Source organism: Scyliorhinus canicula, chromosome 4 (assembly GCF_902713615.1).
Source record: "Scyliorhinus canicula chromosome 4, sScyCan1.1, whole genome shotgun sequence".
In the NCBI taxonomy this organism is placed as follows: Eukaryota; Metazoa; Chordata; class Chondrichthyes; order Carcharhiniformes; family Scyliorhinidae; genus Scyliorhinus; species Scyliorhinus canicula.
This window is the reverse complement of record NC_052149.1, coordinates 14,139,654-14,159,899: the sequence shown is the minus strand read 5'-3', so window position 1 is coordinate 14,159,899 and position 20,246 is coordinate 14,139,654. Positions and strand designations below refer to the sequence as shown.

At 45.3% G+C, this 20,246-nt stretch overlaps 1 protein-coding gene across 3 annotated transcripts in view; it reads right to left on the bottom strand.

Annotated features, from left to right (window-relative positions):
• Positions 1 to 20,246, bottom strand: part of zzz3 (zinc finger, ZZ-type containing 3) — a 148,020-nt gene that overhangs the window by 127,046 nt on the left and 728 nt on the right. Inside the window, exon 1 of one of the 3 annotated variants that reach the window (XM_038793755.1) lies at positions 3,160 to 3,373. The exons of the other annotated variants lie outside the window; for them this stretch is intronic. The gene's annotated coding sequence lies outside the window, so the exon portion shown is untranslated. Of the gene's footprint in view, positions 1 to 3,159; positions 3,374 to 20,246 lie in introns of those variants that run through there. 3 annotated transcript variants of the gene reach the window in all.

The window sequence follows — 20,246 nt, the reverse complement described above, 5'->3', positions numbered from 1 at the left end:
GAAAAAAAGGTAATACATAGTCCCGGGATCTACCCAACTATCATCCACCACATTCTCAGGAACGATTTCCCACAGACCTCTGTCCCACTGTAAACATTAAAACTCCTGTGGTCTGGATCCATCTTTTTCTCTATACTTGTCCCTTTGCTGCTTTTAACTTGCATCATCATCACTTACGCAATTTAGTCAGCCCTGCTATCCAGCCAACAACAAACTTCCCCTATTGTCCTCTTCCTGACAACTTTTCAGTTCTGCTGAAGGTTCATGAATCTGAAACGTTAACTCCATTCCCCTCGCCACAGGTGCTGCCGGATCTGCCAAGCGTCTCCAGCACTGTCTGATTTTACGATGCAACTTGCCTAACTCGGTCACTGCATACCAGCTGCTAACCAAACAGACCCTCCCATCCATCCGGCAGATCTTTCAAAGTTTACATATTCCAGTGACATTTCTGAAATTCCAAACAACGGGAGAAGGGATTTAAGATTGAGGGGTTGTGAAAGGTCAGTGTTCACTGCCCATTGCTCAACTTCCCGAAAACCATCACTATCAACTACAAAGAAAGCTTGATTTTTTGCAAACTCGAACATAACATAATCCGATGCGTATTCCTCATGCTTGGTGTTAGTTTGTAACCAAAAGAGTTTTTAAAATAATGTTACATGTCTTACATTTGGAAACAACATTGCCATCAGTCCAAAACCCTGTTTATTGGAGTGCAACAATGTAATCCTAAGTGTTTTGCTCCAATTTTATCAATCTAAACTTCCATGAAGGAGAGGGTATGAAAACAGACATTGGACAGACACTGGTGTGTGGCAGAGGTCACTTAAAATGAAACCCAAGCTCTGCCTGAATCTGAAGAGCATATTAAACTGGGCACCCAAGCTGCAGTTTTTTCTTTGCTTTTTTGTTTTAAGGCCCAGTTGTCACGTTAATAAAAATTTTTAGAAAGGCTGTTGCAAGTGTGGAACAGGTGTCTTATTCTCCTCCCCCCCCACCCCTGCAAAAAAATAGCAACGGCAGAAAGACACCAATTTAAGAGGACCTGATGCAGTCAGTAATCCCAGTGAAATAAAAATCAAAATACAAGGAATGTCAGGGATGGGAACAGATCATTTCTTCAAATCAGACACAGTTACACGATGTTACCACTCTGATGGTAACTTTATTGTAAGGCACTCCCAGGCTTCTGCTCTATTACCTTGTGATTGCTCCAAGTTAAATATCCTCAAGGAAAGATTTTCCCCGATACTGCTTCTAAATTTAAATTAATTATATCCTGCAGCCCCACTTTCCTGCCCTACTTTGAAGTAACAATCTGCCTTCACCTCATCTACACCACTGTCCATTATCCAAGGGTATAGTGAATTGATCCAGTTCAAATCTTTTGCCGGTGTGCAGATGAGACATTAAACTGAAGCCATGTGCACCCTCTCAGGTGGGTGCACTGTAAAGGTTATCATGGCACAATTTCAAAGAAAAGGAGGGACGATCTCTCCAGGACCCTGGCCAATATTTGCTCCTCAAACAATTTCACGAAAAATAGATTATAAAAGAAACAGGAACAGCAGTAGGCCATGCGGCCCCTTCAGCCTACCCCACCATTCAATGTGGCTGACAAATTACATCAGTAATGGACAACCTGGGCTAGTGAATGGGCCGAGTAGTCCCTTCATCTCAGTGGGCCATGAGATTAAAATCAGGCTTGTTCACTAATCCCGATTCGCATGAATAAGATTAAATACGTTTAATACGTCAAAAGTTTCATAATGAGTTACAGAAAATGTTTAATCATTCATATATTAATGGAGCTATCAACTTCAAATGATAAAATTAAAAAGGCGGCACCGTTGCGCTGTTGCTTCACAGCGTCAGGGTCCCAGGTTCAATTCCCGTCTTGGGTCACTGTCTGTGCGGAGTCTGCACGTTCTCCTCGTGTCTGCGTGGGTTCCCTTCCACAAGTCTCGAAAGACGTGCTTGTTAGGTGAATTGGACGTTCTGAATTCTCCCTCCGTGTACCCGAACAGGCGCTGTAGTGTGGCGACTAGGGGCTATTTGCAGGAACTTAATTGCAGTGTAAATAATAATAATCTTTATTGCCACAAGTAGGCTTACATTAACACTGCACTGAATTTACTGTAATGCAAGCCCACTTGTGCCAATAATAAAGATTATTATTACATTAATTGGACGCAGAGGGAGCGCACAGCTCTCAGTCAATGTTGTCTACATTTGGCACAAATCTCACTTCACGAGCCCTTGCTTTACACACGTATCACTTTAGTCATGCTTTACACACGTACCACTTTAGTCATGCTGGTCGGAGAAATTAAAAGCAGCCGGATATGGCAACTGGTCAATGTTCAACAAAATGTCTTGTAGGCTGTACTCGGTAACCTGATGGGCCACATGTGGACTACCACTGTTATGCATCAACTCCACTCGAATATCCCTCGAATCCTTCAGCGGATCTTACACACTTAACAACCAAGCCCTCCAGGGTAGAGAATTCCAAAAATTAACAAATGAAGAAATGTCTCTTCACCTCAGTCCAAAACATCCCATCCCTTATTCTGAGACTATGAGCTCTCGTCTTAACCCAGCCAGGAAAAACAACTACTAATTATCTCATTACAGTTTATGCAGAAATCGGCTGCCACGCACGCTTCCTATATTACAACAATGACTACGCTTCAAAAGTATTCTATTCACTAAAACATGCTTTCGAGTCTTTATTCACAAAGAATGAGCTCTTTTCGATCTAAAAAGGAATGATTGCAGGATTGTTTTAATGATTCCAATATCAGATTGGAAATTCCCTAAATAATTTGGCGCACTCTTCTTGGAATTTTATGGATTAACATTCAGCAATAAAATTTACAAATTATATGTACTGTACCCATTGTTTTTCTCAGATCTGATGGAAAATAATACATTACCTTGAAACAGAGGATTTTGATTGTTCCTGACAACATGACAGAACACTTTTTAGAATTACACTGGGAAAATGCACATTCATGGCCAGATTATAAGTGCTAACACAGTGGGACAACCTTACAGAATTGTTAAAATATTGGAAATAAAAGGCACTCTTAGATCGAGTCTCTCGGGATTACACCCTTGATAAGAACAGTCTGGTCAGGTTAGAATACTTACATACTTAGCTCCTGTAGTCTTGCGTGGGGCAATGGCAAGACACTGCCACAAACCCCGGTCCATCGCAATTTATTTCACTCCAGCCCAGGTGCTGTTCCGCTCTTTTCCTCAAGTGTATTTTGCCAGATTTTCTTTGGCCAGCCTGTTTCCATCTGGTTATGTCCTTTCTGCTGCCATTCTGGTGGGTCATACATCCAAGAGGCGAAATAAGTGTCCTGCCAGTCTCAGTCATCTCTCCGCCACAATGCCCTGCAGGCGCTTCCCACCACTTCACTGCAGCACTTCTCCATCAATCCCAGGATCTTATGTAGGCAACGCTGGTGAAACAGATCAAACTTACTTTTACAACTTACACCTTTGCTGCTCTCCCGCATGTCTTGCAGGAATGGATTGCAGTTGGTACTGCCATGGGCGTGTAGAGCCGCAGATTCACGACTGTGATGATGGTGCTGGATGTCCAGGCTACATGGAGCGGCTGTAACACCGGTGCTGCTTTACCAAATCTTGTGTGGACGTTGATCTCAACATCATCCTCCCTCGAGATGTTACTTCCCAGGTAGGGAAAGTGGTTGATTTCCTCAATGTTCTGTGGCCTGATGGTAATGGAAAGATCTTGTTACCATTCAGCCATCAGTCTTGCTTTTCTCACAGCTGATGCGTGGACCAACCTTCAACGTTGGCATCGCTACTCTCAAGAACGGTGGCCAAGTCCTGGAATCCATAGAATCCCCACAGCACAGGAAGCCATTCAGCCCATCAAGTCTACACTGACCCCTTCTGCCAGCAAGCCGATGCCTGTTCTTCACGATGGGTACCGTCTACTTCTGCTTTTAATCTTTTGAGCACAGTGCTGAAGACCTTGGTCAGATACTGATAGCAGTGTTATACCCCTCCAGTTGTTGCAGTCACTGAAGTTCCTTTTCTTTGGCAGCTTGACAATTACTCCACGTCCCCAGTGGTCCCAGGTATTATCCCTAGTCCAGAGCCTGTCAAACCCATTGACGTAACATCTTAGGCATCAACAAGATGTGGTGGACAGGCCACGGACGAATCAGCAGCAAGGGCACAACGATCCTTTACTCAAAGCAAGAATAATACCACACCCATGGAGCTGGCCACCTGATCATCAGGTGTTCAGCCCAAGTGCTAGTGGGATGGAAGTCAGTAAAACATTGCATTAACACAGCCAGGTTCCACACAAGACACACTAAAGTCACAAAGTCACTGTTGTGCAGGTTTTTGCACCAGCTGAGGCAAACACAGAGGGGGAGAAATATGAATTATAGGACCAATTAGAGGACATGTTGGAAGAGATATCCACGGTATCAGGCTACTGACTGGTGACCTCAATGCAAAGCTCAATGACAATCCCCCCCCCCCCCCCCCCCCCCCACCCCCGAGTTTCACACTCGCCCTCTCCAATGGATTCAAACTACTAAAAGAAGTCAGGCAACATTGAGAAACAATGGAAAATCTTCAAAAGTGGGAAGAGAGTGGGGGTGAAAATCATCGGGTAGAGAGTAACCCACATAGAACAATGAATCACTAACACAGTGTGGAAGTTGACTGATGGAGAAAAGCTGGTGAAGGGCAAGAGGGAGCAGGAAAAGAACATTAAGCAAAGACAATATGATGAGAAATACAGAAGACTGGATAAAGCTGTGGCTACAAGAGCAGATCAGAGGCTGGGAATTCTACAGAGAGTAACTCACCTCGTGACGCCCAAAATCTATAAAGTACAGGTTTTGAGTGTGATGGAATACTCCCCACTTGCCTGGATGAGGGCAGCTCCAACAACACTCGAGAAGCTCCAACTGTTCCCATCCCAGTTGATGTTGTAAATGGATGGGAAGATCCCTGAATGGAACCATGACTCAAAAGACCATAACTTTTTTTTTCTAAAATGTGGAGGAGCAGAGTCACAGGATTGCTAATTAGTTTAAAGAACAAGAAAAAAAAACTTCTTAAACATGAAAATTTCTCTGCATCGAGAGTTGGAGGTCTGAGGATTAGGTCAAGTTAGTCCTTGTTCCTTATTTGCATAATAAACCAAAGAGAAAATGCTGGAAAATCTCAGCAGGTCTGGCAGCATCTGTAGAGAGAGAAAAGAGCTAACATTTTGAGTTCAGATGACCCTTTGACAAAGCTACAAGGCATAGAAAGTGGGAGATATTTATACTGTAGGGTGAGGGAATGAAAGATGAGTCATAGCCACGGAAACCAAGGGAAAAGAGCTAATGGAAGTCCCAAGAGAGAATAAAAGGTTTGAAAGGCCAAACAGCAGAGAAACTAAAATCAAGAGGGTAAGCTGTGGCAGATGTAGATGTCGGGGGCATGGATGGGAGAGAGGTAAAATGACAAAGAGGGGAGGGGGGGGGGGGGGGGGAAGTAGAAGCAAAGGGGAGAAAAGGTAAGAAACGGGGGGGGGGGGGATTATATGTATATAAAAATCCACCACAATAAACATTCACTCCCTCCACCACTAACGCACAGTGACAGCTGTATGTACCATCCACAAGATGTATTGCAGCAACCCACCAAGGCTCCTTCAGCAGCACCTTCAAAACCCATTACCTCCACCGCCTAGAAGGACAAGCCAGCAGACACAGTGGAACACCACCACCTGCACGATCCCTTCAAAGTCCCACACTACCCTGAATTGGAACTATATCAGAGTTTCTTCACTGTTGCTGGATCAAAATAATGGAACTCTCTCCTTAAAGTGCATGTTCCTGCACCACATGGACTGCAGCAGTTCAGGAAGGTAGCACACTACCACATTCTCAAGGTCAATTAGAGATGGGAAATGAATGCTGGCCGAGCTAGCGCCGCTCACATCCCCTGAACAATTTTTAAAATATTAAAATTCAAGCCATTAAGAGGAGCTGCAGGGGAGGCAACCGAGGATGGATAGAGTTAAATGGTGGGAAAGCAGAAGCAGCAAATCGGAACAACTCTTGAGCTGTACAGGGTTGTACGGGAACTGTGCAGGAAGCAACACCACTGTACCAATCAAGGGCAAGGATGCTGACAGAGGAGGCGCAGGAGGCAAGATGTGCGGAACACATTCGGGAAATACTCAACCAGCCCTGCCCCAGCTCTACGATTGAGTTTGCTGACAGCACTGCACCTCAAAAGCTGAGCTGCAACCTGGGAGAAATTCCCAGATCAGAGGTCCAAAAAGCCATGAAGAGCCCTAGGAACAAGGTACCTGGGATCAACGAGATGCCAACAGTTAGAATACACGTTCCAACATTTCTCCTTACTAATAGGCATCATCAGCCAGTTATTCGGCATCATTGAGAATGATTCATATACCATATTCTGAGAAACGAAGCTTCTCTTTTTCATGAGCCACAAATCATAGAAGCTTTCTAAGAAAAGATAGCCATTTCACATCATACTTGAGATAGCCAGCTTACAGGCAGCATAAGTGGATAGCACTGTGGCTTCACAGCACCAGGGACCCAGGTTCGATTCTCCACTGGGTCACTGTCTGTGCGGAGTCTGCACGTTCTCCCCGTGTCTGCGTGGGTTTCCTCCGGATGCTCCGTTTACCTCCCACAGTCCAAAGACGTGCAGGTTAGGTGAACTGGCCGTGATAAATTGCCCTTGGTGACCAAAAAAGGTTAAGAGGGGTTATTCGGTTATGGGGATAGGGTGGAAGTGACGGCTTAAATGGGTCGGTGCCGACGCGATGGGCCGAATGGCCTCCTTCTGCACTGTATATGTTCTATGTTCACATCATGCCCGATTACTGAAAGTTCTGTGGACAATTCACCCAAACTTAAAAAAACATTGTTGAAACATTCATGCACTCGGATAATTGAAATGCCCCTTTCAATGTCAAAAAGATTTAGCAATATACTGAGGCACTCCAGCAACTGTAAACCACAACTGACATTTAGTCACTGAGAACCCAAATTTAGCAATATTCCGACATTAAATCAAGCAGCAAGTTGCAATCTCACTACTTGCATACTGCAGGACAATGATATGCACTATTAAATTTAGGACTAGTCTTCTGTCTACAAAGCTAGTCATAAACCTTTAACTATAATCTTCATTGGAAACTCCAAAATCATAATTAATATCAGTTTAACCAACAATTCAGATAGGTTTGGCCTCAAAGCCACTGAGGATGGTGGAAGGAAAAGGAAACGTTCCAAATTATGATCACAGCTTTCTGGAAAGTGCACACACGCAATCTTTGGGTAAGGGCAGGGTGAAACTTTCCACAAATGCCCGACACAGTCAAATAGTTTGCTCACACTCCATTAAAGCATGAGGAATGGCTACTTAACAAGTTGCGAGAAGTAGTCAGCACCAACACAAACATAGCCGAAGTCACAGCCTTCAAGAGGAGGTGGAAATATGCAAAAAAAAAAACACCCTAATACTGCAGGATTGTTGACCTAATTCACATTTTCATCACTTGCACGTAGGTAACATCTTTAACACAGCAAAACATCTCAAGGCATTTCGCAGAAGTATTTTCAGATAAAAACTGACGCTCAGCCACATCAGAGATTTTCAGACCATTGACCAAAGGCTCAAAGTTGAAGGTGTTAAGGACAATTAGATGGAGAGGTTTAGCGGGGGAATTCCAGAGCTCCAGGTCAAAACATCTGAAGGCACAATTCAGGGACGAGAATCGGAGAAAGAGATTTCTCAGATGGTCATAGAAGTTAGCGATGGGTTGAGGGACGAGGCTATTTAAATATATGATCGAGAAGAATTTTATGTTTCAGGTGTTGCAGCTAACATAGGTCAGCAAGCACAGGGGTGATGAGTGAATGAGACTTGTTGTGAGGTGGGATCTGGGCAGCAGAGTCTTGGGTGAACTCCCGTTTACAGAAGGTACAAGGTCGGAAGTCAGCCACTAAAGTAGCCAAGATAGTGATAAGAAAATACATTAGTGCCCTGGTCATGCAGGCTGCTCCAAGGCAGGATATGGTGTAATCAATTCCCCAGCTTGCAAAGTTTCCAAACTTCATTCTACTGCACAGTGTGAAGCCTCAGGCACTCTGCCCAACAAATCAAGGGGGAAAACATTAAAAAACAATGACTGTTGTAATAGTCTTTGTGCCAGATTTGACATCAGGTAATTGGCTCGTCATTTAAAACATTATCACGTGCAAGAATCAATGGCTCAAGTTCTGGGCTACACCAAATCACATTAGTGACAGGTAAATATTGAAGAGCGTTGTAAATTGGGCAAGACAACAGGGATAAATGTATGTTCTGGAGGGGAAAGGTAAAGGTAGTGGGGGTTTCCAGCCAGTGACCCTCCTATTAGACAAGTGCATGCAAGCAAAATATGAAGATTCACTTGGAAATCCTCCTATAGTTTAATACCTACACCAGTTATGGTCTCGGCTCATATACGAAGTGGGACACTTGAGGAAAGCACTAGGTGGCAGCTGCAGGCATCTGAAGGAGCATACGCCAATATATTCAGATTATTGAGAAATGGAGATGCCTGGAGCTGTATTCCCCTTCAATTCCATCCTCACTCTACCTTAACCAACGTAGACGTCAACAAGAGCAAGAGCAGACAAAAGGGTAAGCAGATAAAGGGCTATGGAGCAAAGACAATTACATGGAGTGGCATTACAGATCGGCCACTCTAATTAAATTGACAGAACTGGCTCAAAGGGGCTGAATGGCTACTCCAGCCTTCCAAAGAGTACGTGAGCCCGGACATAATTTTTTGTGCTACTACCTTGCATGCAAACCCAAATGTTTTAGGCAAGATAACATGGTTAATCTGACTTCTCTTGGACTCTCCTCCCTCAACCCACTATCGAGCAGAGTGGAACTACAGCTCCGTCAAAACATCCAGCAAACAAATCCTTTGGTTCAATTCCCTGCTTAAACAGACAAACATTTTACACATGTGTATGCATACGCGGATGTGTCATTCCCATAATAGAATGATAGAAAGATTTTCAGCACAGAAAGTAGCCAAGTTTGTTCAACTGCTATCAAAAAATAATGTTCTCTCCTTACTTTCTTCCCACAGCTCTGTATTTCCTGTTGGAATGATCTAACTTTTCTTCTTTTGAACTATACACCAAAACATTGGGCATACTTAGTATAAGGGCACTCAACTGATCTTGCACTCAAAGCAAATACTAGTATTCAACACGCCTGCTGCACAATACTTGTAATTAATTAATTTGTTCAGTTTCTCCCATCATGCCAGAACTCAGTTGGTTATGACGAAGTCTGTGTCTATCAGCAGTGGCACAGTTGGTAGCAGGTTCACCTGAGTCAGGAGGTTCCGAGTTCAAGTCCCAAGATGGACTGTCGGAGGTGTCATCTTTCAGATGGGACATTAAACTCAGGCCGCACCTTAGGTGGGCAAAAAGATCCCATGACACTACACAGAAGAGCAAGGGTGTTCCAACCAATATTTATCCCTCAATCAGCATCACAAGAATATATTATCTAGTCATTAGCACTGGTCTGCGGGATCTTGCTGTGCACAAATTGGCTGCCATGTTTTCTATATTACACCGGTGACTACACTTCAAATAAAACATTTTGGCTGTAAAACACTTTAAAAACATCCGGAGATTATGGGAGGGATGTATAATTGCAAGGTTTTTTTTTAGCAAACTAGGGCATGGCAACCATAAATATCCTTTCCCTACATTACAACAGTGACCACTGCATTAGGTCAGAAGAAAGGAAAATGACGTCCAAGGTCTACAGCGAAGGTACAAATAAGAACTAGGGAAATCAAGAACTTAAGGTGGACTGAGAAAGGTAAGGAGCTGAAACTCCTCGCCGCCAAGTACGACACCTGGGGCTTCTTCAGTGCCACCAAGGCAATATATGGACACAACACTCTAGGCCTCAAACCGGTGCGGAGTAAGGACGGAACACAGGCAGAAAATGGACAGAACACTTCAAAAGAACTCCTAAACCGTGGTACACTCAGATGAGGACGCGTTTGAGGAAATCTGCCAACTCCTATTCAAAGATGGACTCCCACCAAACGTGGAAGAAGTTGAAGCCGCCATTAAACACATGAAGAATGGAAAAGCCGCAGGAATGGGTGGGATTCCAGCGTAGATTTTGAAACTTGGAGAGCAGATCACCCGTCATCTCCATCAGCTATTCCTGAAAACCTGACACAGCAAAGAAAATCCTGCCGACCTCAGGGATGTTGTCATTGCCACCATGTTCAGGAGACAAAAAGCAGACTGTGGGAACTACTAAGGAATCTCCTTACTCTCCATCGCCAGGAAGATCATTGCACAAATCCTCACTAGCCACCTTCTCCCAGTCTCTGAAGAAATCATTCCGGAAAGCCAGTGTGGTCTACGGCCAAACCGTGGAACTGCTGACATGATTTTCACTGCTCAGTAACTTCAAGAGACATGTCTGGAACAATGTCAACCACTCTACATGGCATTCATCGATCTGACTGACTCAAGTCAATCAGGAAGTGCTATGGAAGACCCTGTCAAAGGACGGCTGTCCAAAGAACCAAAGAAATTCAACAAAATCTTCCGACTCCTCCACGACAATATGTCCGCGACAGTCCTCACCAACAGAAATAAGACAGAAACCTTTGAGGTCACGACTGGAGTCAAGGAGGGATGTGTCACTGCCCCCACCCTTTTCTCCGTCTTCATCGCCACCATCCTCCACCTTAGACCATAAGACCATAAGACATAGGAGTGGAAGTAAGGCCATTCGGCCCATCGAGTCCACTCCACCATTCAATCATGGTTGATTTCAACTCCATTTACCCGCTCTCTCCCCATAGCCCTTAATTCCTCGAGAAATCAAGAATTTATCAATTTCTGTCTTAAAGACACTCAATGTCCCGCCCTCCACCGCCCTCTGTGGCAATGAATTCCACAGACCTACCACTCTCTGGCTGAAGAAATTTCTCCTCATCTCTGTTCTAAAGTGACTCCCTTTTATTCTAAGGCTGTGCCCCCGCGTCCTAGTCTCCCCTGCTAATGGAAACAACTTCCCTACGTCCATCCTATCCAAGCCATTCATTATCTTGTACGTTTCTATTAGATCTCTCCTCAACCTCCTAAACTCCAATGAATATAATCCCACGATCCTCAGACGTTCATCGTCAACCTTGTCAAGAACAAGCTTCCCAGTGGAGTGGACATCGTCTACAGGATGGACAGAAAACTTTTCAACTTCAACCGGTTGAAATCCATGAAGAAAGCAACACTGACATCACTCGTGGAACATCAGTATGCAGATGACATCGCCATCTCCCCTCTCTCAAAAGAGAATCTCCAAGCCATGCTTGACACTTTCATGGAAGCATACGGAAGAATCGGTCTCAGCCTCAACCTCAAGAAGACAAGTCCTTTACCAACCCGCTCCAAGACAAGATCCGGTCTCTCCCTCTATCAAGATCAACAGAAAAACCTTACCAAACATGAAACAATTCCCCTACTTGGGAGCCACCTCTCATCTAAAGGCTGACATTAATGTACAGATCCATTAATGTAAAGATCCATAATTGCATCCAATCCGCAAGTGTCTCCTTTGGATGTCTGAGGAAGAGAACCTTTGATAACAGCGACATTTGTGCTGACACCAAGACCCTCGTGTACAAGGCAGTTGCCCTCCCAACTCTTCTATATGGCTTAGAAACCTGGACAATGTACAGACGCCACCTGAAGACCCTTCAGGAGGTACCATCAATACTGTCTGAGACAGATTCTCCGCATCAACTGGGAGGACAGGTGTACTAACATCAGCGTCCTTAGAAAGATCCAAGAGCATCAACATCGAGGTCATGATCATCCAAAACCAACTCTGCTGGGCCAGCCATGTGCCCATGTCAGACACCGGAACGCCAAAGCAAATATTCTCTGCCCAGCTCTAGGAATGTTCTCGAACAAGAGGAGGACAAAGGAAGCGCTTCAAAGACACTCTGAAGCCATACCTCAAGAAATGCAACATAGATGTCACCTCCTGGGATACATTTGGTCAGAAGCGACCTACTTGGAGTAACCTCCGGATTGAAGGGACACAATTCTACAAGGACACCCGACGGCAAGAGGCCGGAAAAGGAACACCAGCGATCGAGAGTCAAAGGACCAATTCCACCTCCTGGAAATACCTGCCAAGAGTGCGGTTGAAGATGCTACTCTAGGATGTTGCTCATCAGCAACGCAAGGACCCACAGAACCCATGACCAGTAACACAGAGTTTCTTAGGTGACAATCGTACTTGTTGCCGATTGATCGCCAAAGATTACAACCGTGACTATATTTCAAATAAAAACTTTGTTGGCTGTAAAACACTTTAAAAACATCTGGTGGTCATGGGGGGAGAGAATGTTTAATTGCAACTTTTTTTAAGTGAACTGAGCCATAGCAACCAAAAACATGGTTTGCATACATTACAACAGTGACCACTGCATTAGGTTAGGAGAAAGGAAAAAAAGTGTGTCTAAGATCATTACACACAATCACTAACCAACAGTCCTTGCTGGGTGCAAAGTTTGATGGAGGGGGGTTTGGAATGAGCTACATTCCTCCTCCTCCTCCCCTCCACCTCCTCCCCCCCCCCCACCCCACCAACCAACACATTCCATCATATAAAGCACTGACATCTTGAGGGTAATTTTCAGAATACAGACTGGCAGGAGAGAATCTTAAATCATGCCACCACTACCACATATCAGAAAGTCTTACAACCAGGTTAAAGTCCAACAGGTTTGTTTGGAATCACTAGTTCTCAGGGCACAGCTCCTTCATCAGAAAAGCATACACAGTTCAATATGCATTGGCAGCAGGTGAGGCTCCAGTTGCACCCAGAGATTTATGCTATCTGACCAGGCTTACTCATAAGGAGTGGCCACTGGAGCAAAGTGGCAGAGAGTAACCAGTGGAGCTCTACCCCAGCAAGGAAATCAGGAGAGGAGGAGAGAGAAGATTGGCAGGAAAAGACACACCATATGGCAGCCTGTAGAAACAATGGAGCTTCTGAGGATTTGTTTGCATTTGGACTCCTGAGCATCATTCTAAAAATGTGAATTCTTGCTCCAGATGGTACAATAATATCTCCCCCTCAGCCCATGCTTTTTGACAAAAAAAAAGAATACAGGCCTCACTAGATTCAAAACCTGTAGAATCTACGAATTAATCCGAAGAGCAATTCACTTGAACAGTTTTCAAGATCTGGTCCAGTCCAGCTCAAATTCAGTATTTCAAGATTAAATAACTGATAACTTTGCAGAGGTGGGAAATTAACACCAAATAATCTCTGCAGATATAACATTTAAGTAACTGGTTAATAACAAAGGAAACCAAAAGAAAAATGCAATGTGCTCTGTTCTGTACACCAGCTTGATTCTGTCATCCACATCCTATTCTACAAAAGATGGATGAGTGTTTTCTTTTTCACAACAAAACCCTCATTGTGTTATCAAATATTTCAGGAAAGCAGATTGGTGGGTGTGTGAAATGCTAATCCTGTGTTCATTTGAACCGTAGAAAAACACGCAGCAGGACAATTATAGATTTACTTTTCCAAAACTTAGGCAGTGCCTTAAGAGAATACACTGAATTGTGCAGGAACATAGGAACAGAAGTAGGCCATTCAGCCCATCAAGCCTGTTCTGCCATTCCATATGATCAGAGCTGATTGGACACTTCAATGCCTTTTACAGCCACTATCCCCATAACCCTTTACATTATTGTTCATCAGAAATCTACCAATCTCTGCTTTAAACACACACAGTGACTGAGCTTCCACAGCTCTCTGGGGTAGAGAATTCCAAAGATTCACAACCCTCCGAGTAAAGAAATTTCTCCTCATCACGGTCCTAAATGGCACTCCCCTTATTTTGAAATTGTGCCCCCCGGTTCTAGACTCCCCAACCAAGGGAAACATCTTACCCAAATCTACCATGTAACATTATGTTCCGGTAATGTGGCAATGATTCGCAGGTGGGTGACGGAGGGGGAGGGTGACGCATGGAAGAGATTGGAGGTGGCGTCCTGCGTGGGTACAAGTCTGGAGGCTTTGGCGACGGCCCCACTTCCACCGGCAAAGTACTCCACGAGTCCGGTAGTGGTGGCGTCCCTCAAAATCTGGGGGCAGTGGAGGCGGCATAGGGGGGAAGTGAAGGCCTCAGTCTGGGCCCCGATACGGGGCAATCACCTTTTTGCACCAGGGAGAATGGATGGTGGATTTGGGAGTTGGCACAGGGCAGGCATCAGACAGATTGGGGACCTCTTCCTTGATGGGAAGTTCGCGACTCTGGAGGAGCTGGAGGGGGAAGTGGAACCTCCCCCCGGGAACGCTTTTAGGTATATGCAGATCAGGGCATTTGTTAAGCGGCAGGTGGCAGAGTTCCCGCTGCTGCCGCCTAGGGGGGTGCAGGATAAGGTGCTCTCGGGGACGTGGGTCAGTGAGGGGAAGATCTCGGCAATTTATCAGTTGATGCAGGAGGAGGAGGAGGCCTCAGTAGAGGAGCTCAAAGCGAAGTGGGAGGAAGAGCTAGGGGAAGAGATTGAGGATGGAACGTGGTTGGATGCCCTGGAGAGGGTGAACTCGTCCTCTTCTTGTGCACGGCTCAGCTTAATTCAGCTGAAGGTGCTGCATCGGGCGCACATGACAGGGGCCAGGATGAGCCGGTTCTTTGGAGGGGAAGACAGGTGCGGGAGGTGTTCGGGAGGCCCGGCGAACCACACCCATATGTTTTGGGCATGTCTGGCCTTGGAGGGGTTTTGGAAGGGGGTGGCGGGGACTTTGTCTGAAGTGGTCAGGTCTAGGGTCAGGCCGGGCTGGGGGCTCACGATCTTTGGGGTAGCTTCGGAGCCTGGAGTGCAGGAGGCGAGAGAGGCCGGCATTCTGGCCTTTGCGTCTCTAGTAGCCCGGCGCAGGATCCTGTTACAGTGGAAGGTCACGTGGCCCCCGAGTTCGGAGGCCTGGATCAACGACATGGCTGGGTTTATCAAGCTGGAGAAGGTTAAGTTTGCCTTGAGGGGGTCGGTACAGGGGTTCTTTCGGCGGTGGCAGTCCTTTCTTGATTTCCTGGCGATGGGGTAGAGGGTGGTCAGTCTCAGCAGCAACCTGGGAGGGGGGGGGGGGGGGGGGGGGGGGTGTTCAGGGCTGGTTAAGGGGGTTTGTTTTTGCGATGGTGGGCTTGTTATTTTCTTCTTTCTTGTACTGTTGTTTGTTATTATTAATTATTCTGTTTTGGGGGGGGGGGGGGGGGGGGGGGGGAGTTCTTTTCTTGTTTCGGTGTAGAACCACACATTGTTTACTTTAACTGTGGGGAGAAAATTTGTTGTTGAAAAACTTGAATAAACATTGTTTTTAAAAATATGAGTCAAAATGATTAAGAATGAACACCATGCCATTAAAATATACTGATTCAGTCTTTTGTTGACCTAAAAGGTTTTGTCCTAAAAGGTTCACCCCTTATCCTCAAAGCATGGCCCCTAGTTCTGGACTCCCCCACCATTGGGAACATTCTTTGTCCCCTCCTATTTATCATCTAGATGCTGCCCCTCAGACAACATCCAAAAATGCATTAGGCTCCACATGCCCAGCTCTATCTCAACATTTCCTCACACTACCTCCAATTTGTCACACAATTTGTCTGACAACCAACATCGAAGGAGAGATTTCCTCCAATTAAATAGCCAAGATTAAAGTAATTATCTTTGGGCTCCACCACATACTCTAGCCACAAATTCCACCCTTCAAAACCTTAATGTTCCATTTAATTCTGAGATCAATTGCAGTCCAATAGCTTCTCCATCACCACGACCACCTGTACTACCTACATAACACCGCCTGCCTCACTTACCTGCTGTTGAAACTCTCATTCCTGCTTTTGCTACCTCAAGACCTGATTGTTCCTTTGCTCACTTGGCAAGTCTCCTGCCTCACAGCCTCTGTGAGCTCAACCAAAGCTCTGCTGCCCATATTCTAACTCGCACTCGGTCCCACCCACCAGTCATTCCTTTACTCGCTGACCAATGTGGTTATCCTGTCCTATAAAACCTCAATTTCAGAAACTTTTACCTTGCTTTGAACTCGCTTCATGATCTCGCCATCTCCCTATCTTTATAACCTTCTCCAGCCTAGAAATCTTTGCACTCCTCCAATCTTCGTCTCTTCTGTACCTGAGATTTTTCTTCACTCTACCACAGCCTCCCGCTGCCTAGACTCCCAACCTCTGGATTTCCTGCCTCCTCTTAAGAAGCTCGTTAAAAAGCACCTTTTTGGACCAAGCCTTTGGCCAGCTGCAATAGTATCTGCTTAAATGGTTGTTAAATTGTTTGATAACCGCTCGTGTTAAGCACCTTGGGATGTTTTACTATGCTAAGTATGCCGGGGCAACAAAGCAAAATCAAATACTGCAAAGCTAATTCAAAGTATAATAATCTGGAAATGCAAGGCATCGGTCAGATCCTGAACTGCCGATATAACAGTAACACAGTGGTTAGCACTGTTGCTTCACAGCGCCAGGGACCCCGGTCCGATTCCCGGCTTGGGTCACTATCTCTGCAGAGTCTACACGTTCTCCCCGTGTCTGTGTGGGTGCTCCAGTTTCCTCCCACAAGTCCCGCAAGATGTGCTTGTTAGGTGAATTGGACGTTCTGAATTCCCCCTGTGTGTGTCCGAACAGGCGGCAGAATGTGGCGACTAAGGGATTTTCACAGTAACTTCATTGCAGTATTCATGCAAGCCTCCCCGGACAGGCGCCAGAATGTGGCGGCTAGGGGCTTTTCACAGTAACTTCGTTGAAGCCTACTCGTGACAATAAGCGATTTTCATTTCATTTTTATAAGGAACTCCCCTCATCTGAAACACTAACTAGCCTGTCTTTCTTTTTAAACTCTACGCAGCAATTTGTTTGTCTTTTTGTTCCAAGGTACTCCTGACCACTATTATTCTAACTAGAGATCACATACTTTGGGCAGCACGGTAGCATGGTGGTTAGCATAAATGCTTCACAGCTCCAGGGTCCCAGGCTCGATTCCCGGTTGGGTCACTGTCTGTGCGGAGTCTGCACGTCCTCCCCGTGTGTGCGTGGGTTTCCTCCGGGTGCTCCGGTTTCCTCCCACAGTCCAAAGATGTGTGGGTTAGGTGGATTGGCCATGCTAAATTGCCCGTAGTGTCCTAAAAAGTAAGGTTAAGGGGGGTTTGTTGGGTTACGGGTATAGGGTGGATACGTGGGTTTGAGTAGGGTGATCATGGCTCGGCACAACATCGAGGGCCGAAGGGCCTGTTCTGTGCTGTACTGTTCTATGTTCTATACTCAAGGTGCAAAATGCAACTCAAACATGCAAATGCAGTTAGCACAGCTCCACCACAAACACGCTTTAACAAAGAGTTTGCGACAAGTTACAGGTTTCAAGAAACTGATAACCCAAAATATCCCTTGGTGGAAATGGTGAACAACATCTAGGGAGGGGGGGGCACACGTCCAAGGTTGTGCCTGCCCTCCTGGACCGTGCTCAGGAGCCCCACATGCACGGGTTCGAATCCATAATCCCATAATTTGTGATATGGATGACAGGTCTGTGATACTAACAGATCAGGAAGTTCTCGTTTTCGCTCCTTTTCCAAACTTGCAGCCGCACAAAATGCAAACACCAACCTGTGCTGGCCTGTGATTTTAGGGTTAGGCTAGCTTCCCCCCTCTTTAATGGAGACACAGAGACTGGAACAGCAGAGTATTATTAGTGAAAACAGCAGGAACAAAAAATTAAAATTTAAAAAACCCATCAGTTACACAGTACTCAGACGGTTATCTGCAGCAGCGCTTGGATACATAGTGTATCAGCCCAAAAATTAAGTGGTAAAGCGAGAGACACTGTAACTGAAGGCGAAGTTACAATCCGAATCAAATCCTGTCCCGACCTTCACTTGCACAATGCGAAAAATGATCGCCATTCGGTCGCAGTAACGTTTTGCAAGAGGCTGCTGAACCACATGGCACAGACACACACACACACGTGGAGACTTCCACCTGCCCCACAGACAAAAAGGAACCGACTGTTTTTAAGAGACGTTTCCGATTCCAAACTGACCTCCAAATGACCAATTCTATCTCCACCCCCAAAAAACACACATGTGCGAAGGACTGATTCACAACCGCGCTGAGCTGCTGCTACCACCCCCCCCCCCCCCCCCCCCCACACACACACACACACACACAAAGACACAAAACGAAATGCCAGAGACTCAAATTCAAATGCAAACATACCCTTCATTTGGGAAGTGGGAGCTGCATCTGCTGAACCTGCACTAAAACCACACGTGTTCCGCATATTTATCGCCGAATTAAATAATAAATAAAAATCCGCGTTACTTCACCACAGAAAGTGCACACAAAGCAGAGCAGCCAGCCAGACACACTGGTCAGTCCACCTACTTACTGCAAGTAAAATTGATGCAGCAGGAGCCGAGCACTGACTCGCTCCGGGTGAAAAGGGAAAGTTCCCCACACATTACACACACAATTTATTTGCGCGCACGCACACTACATGTGAGATTCTGTTTACTTTGATTCAATATCCCTTCAAGGAACTGCATTTTTAAAACTATCCGCCAATTTGTTGATTTGGTTAACGAAAAGAAACACATATACATCTGTGTGTATAAAATCCGTCAGTATATGAATACGTGTGCATACATGTCAGTATATGAATACATGTGTACATATAAATATAAAACCCGTCAGTACATGTATACATATGTGCGATAAATATTTATATAAAATCTGACAAGTTTATGAATACATATCTGTCAGTATATGAATACATGCACATACATGAAATGAAAATCGATTGTCACAAGGAGGCTTCAAATGAAGTTACTGTGAAAAGCCCCTGTCAGTATATGAATAAGTGTATATCTATATAGATATGTCAGTATATGAATATGTGCATACATAATCTCAGTATTTAAATATGTACACATATATAATCTGTCAGTATATAAGTGTATATCTATATATGTTAGTACGTAACTACACATATATAATCTGTCAATACATGAATACATGCATGTAATCTGTCAGTATATAAATATATATGCATATATAATTGGTCAGTATAGGAATACATGTGTATATACAAATATAAAATCTGTTAGTACATTGGTATAGTATGCCCCAGCGAGTTGGCACTGGCCCTTGGAAAGAGCACCCACTCAAACCAACTCCTCAACCCTATCTCCCTAATCCAGTAACCCTACCTAACCCTTTGGATACTAAGGGGCAATTTAACATTGCCAATCCACCTAACCTATACATCTTTGGACTGTGGGAGGAAACCGGAGCACCCAGAGTAAGCCCACGCAGACACAGGGGGAACGTGCAGACTCCGCACAGTCACCTGAGAAAGGGCAGCACGCTGGCGCAGCAGTAGCACTGGAATCTCAAGGCGCTGAGGTCCCAGGTTCGATCCCAGCTCTGGGTCACTGCCCGTGTGTTCGCACATTCTCCCTGTGTTTGCGTGGGTTTCGCCCCCACAACCCAAAGATGTGCAGGCGAGGTGGATTGAACACGCTAAATTGCCCCTTAATTGGAAAAAATGAATTTGGTACTCTAAATTTTTTTTTAAAAAGACAGTTACCCGAGGTCGGAATTGAACCCAGGTCCCTGGCGCTGTGAAACAACAGTGCTGACCACTATGCTACCGTGCCGCCCCTTATACATAACATAGTTCATCAACACAACATCTATTTATACATTTAAACCCTACGCAGTTATATACACACTTATTCATTTGGGGGAAAAAAGAGCTGGCTGTTTCCTAAAATAACAAAACAAGTGAACTGAATTGCCCGAGAAGTGTTTTTAAAAGAGGCAGAAGCAACCCAAGCAAATGACAAAGAAGCAGGTCTCCAGTGACGGGGGAACTTTTATTTTACTTCCTAAAACCACCCGGTGTTGTCCTTTGTTTGGGGGCAGAGGGGAAAGTTGTTGAGGAGGGAGGGGAAAGTTGTTGAGGAGGGAGGGGAAAGTTGTTGAGGGGGGGGGGGGTTGTTGAGGGGGGGGGGTTGTTGAGGGGGGGGGGGAGTTGTTGAGGGGGGGGGGGGGAGTTGTTGAGGGGGGGGGG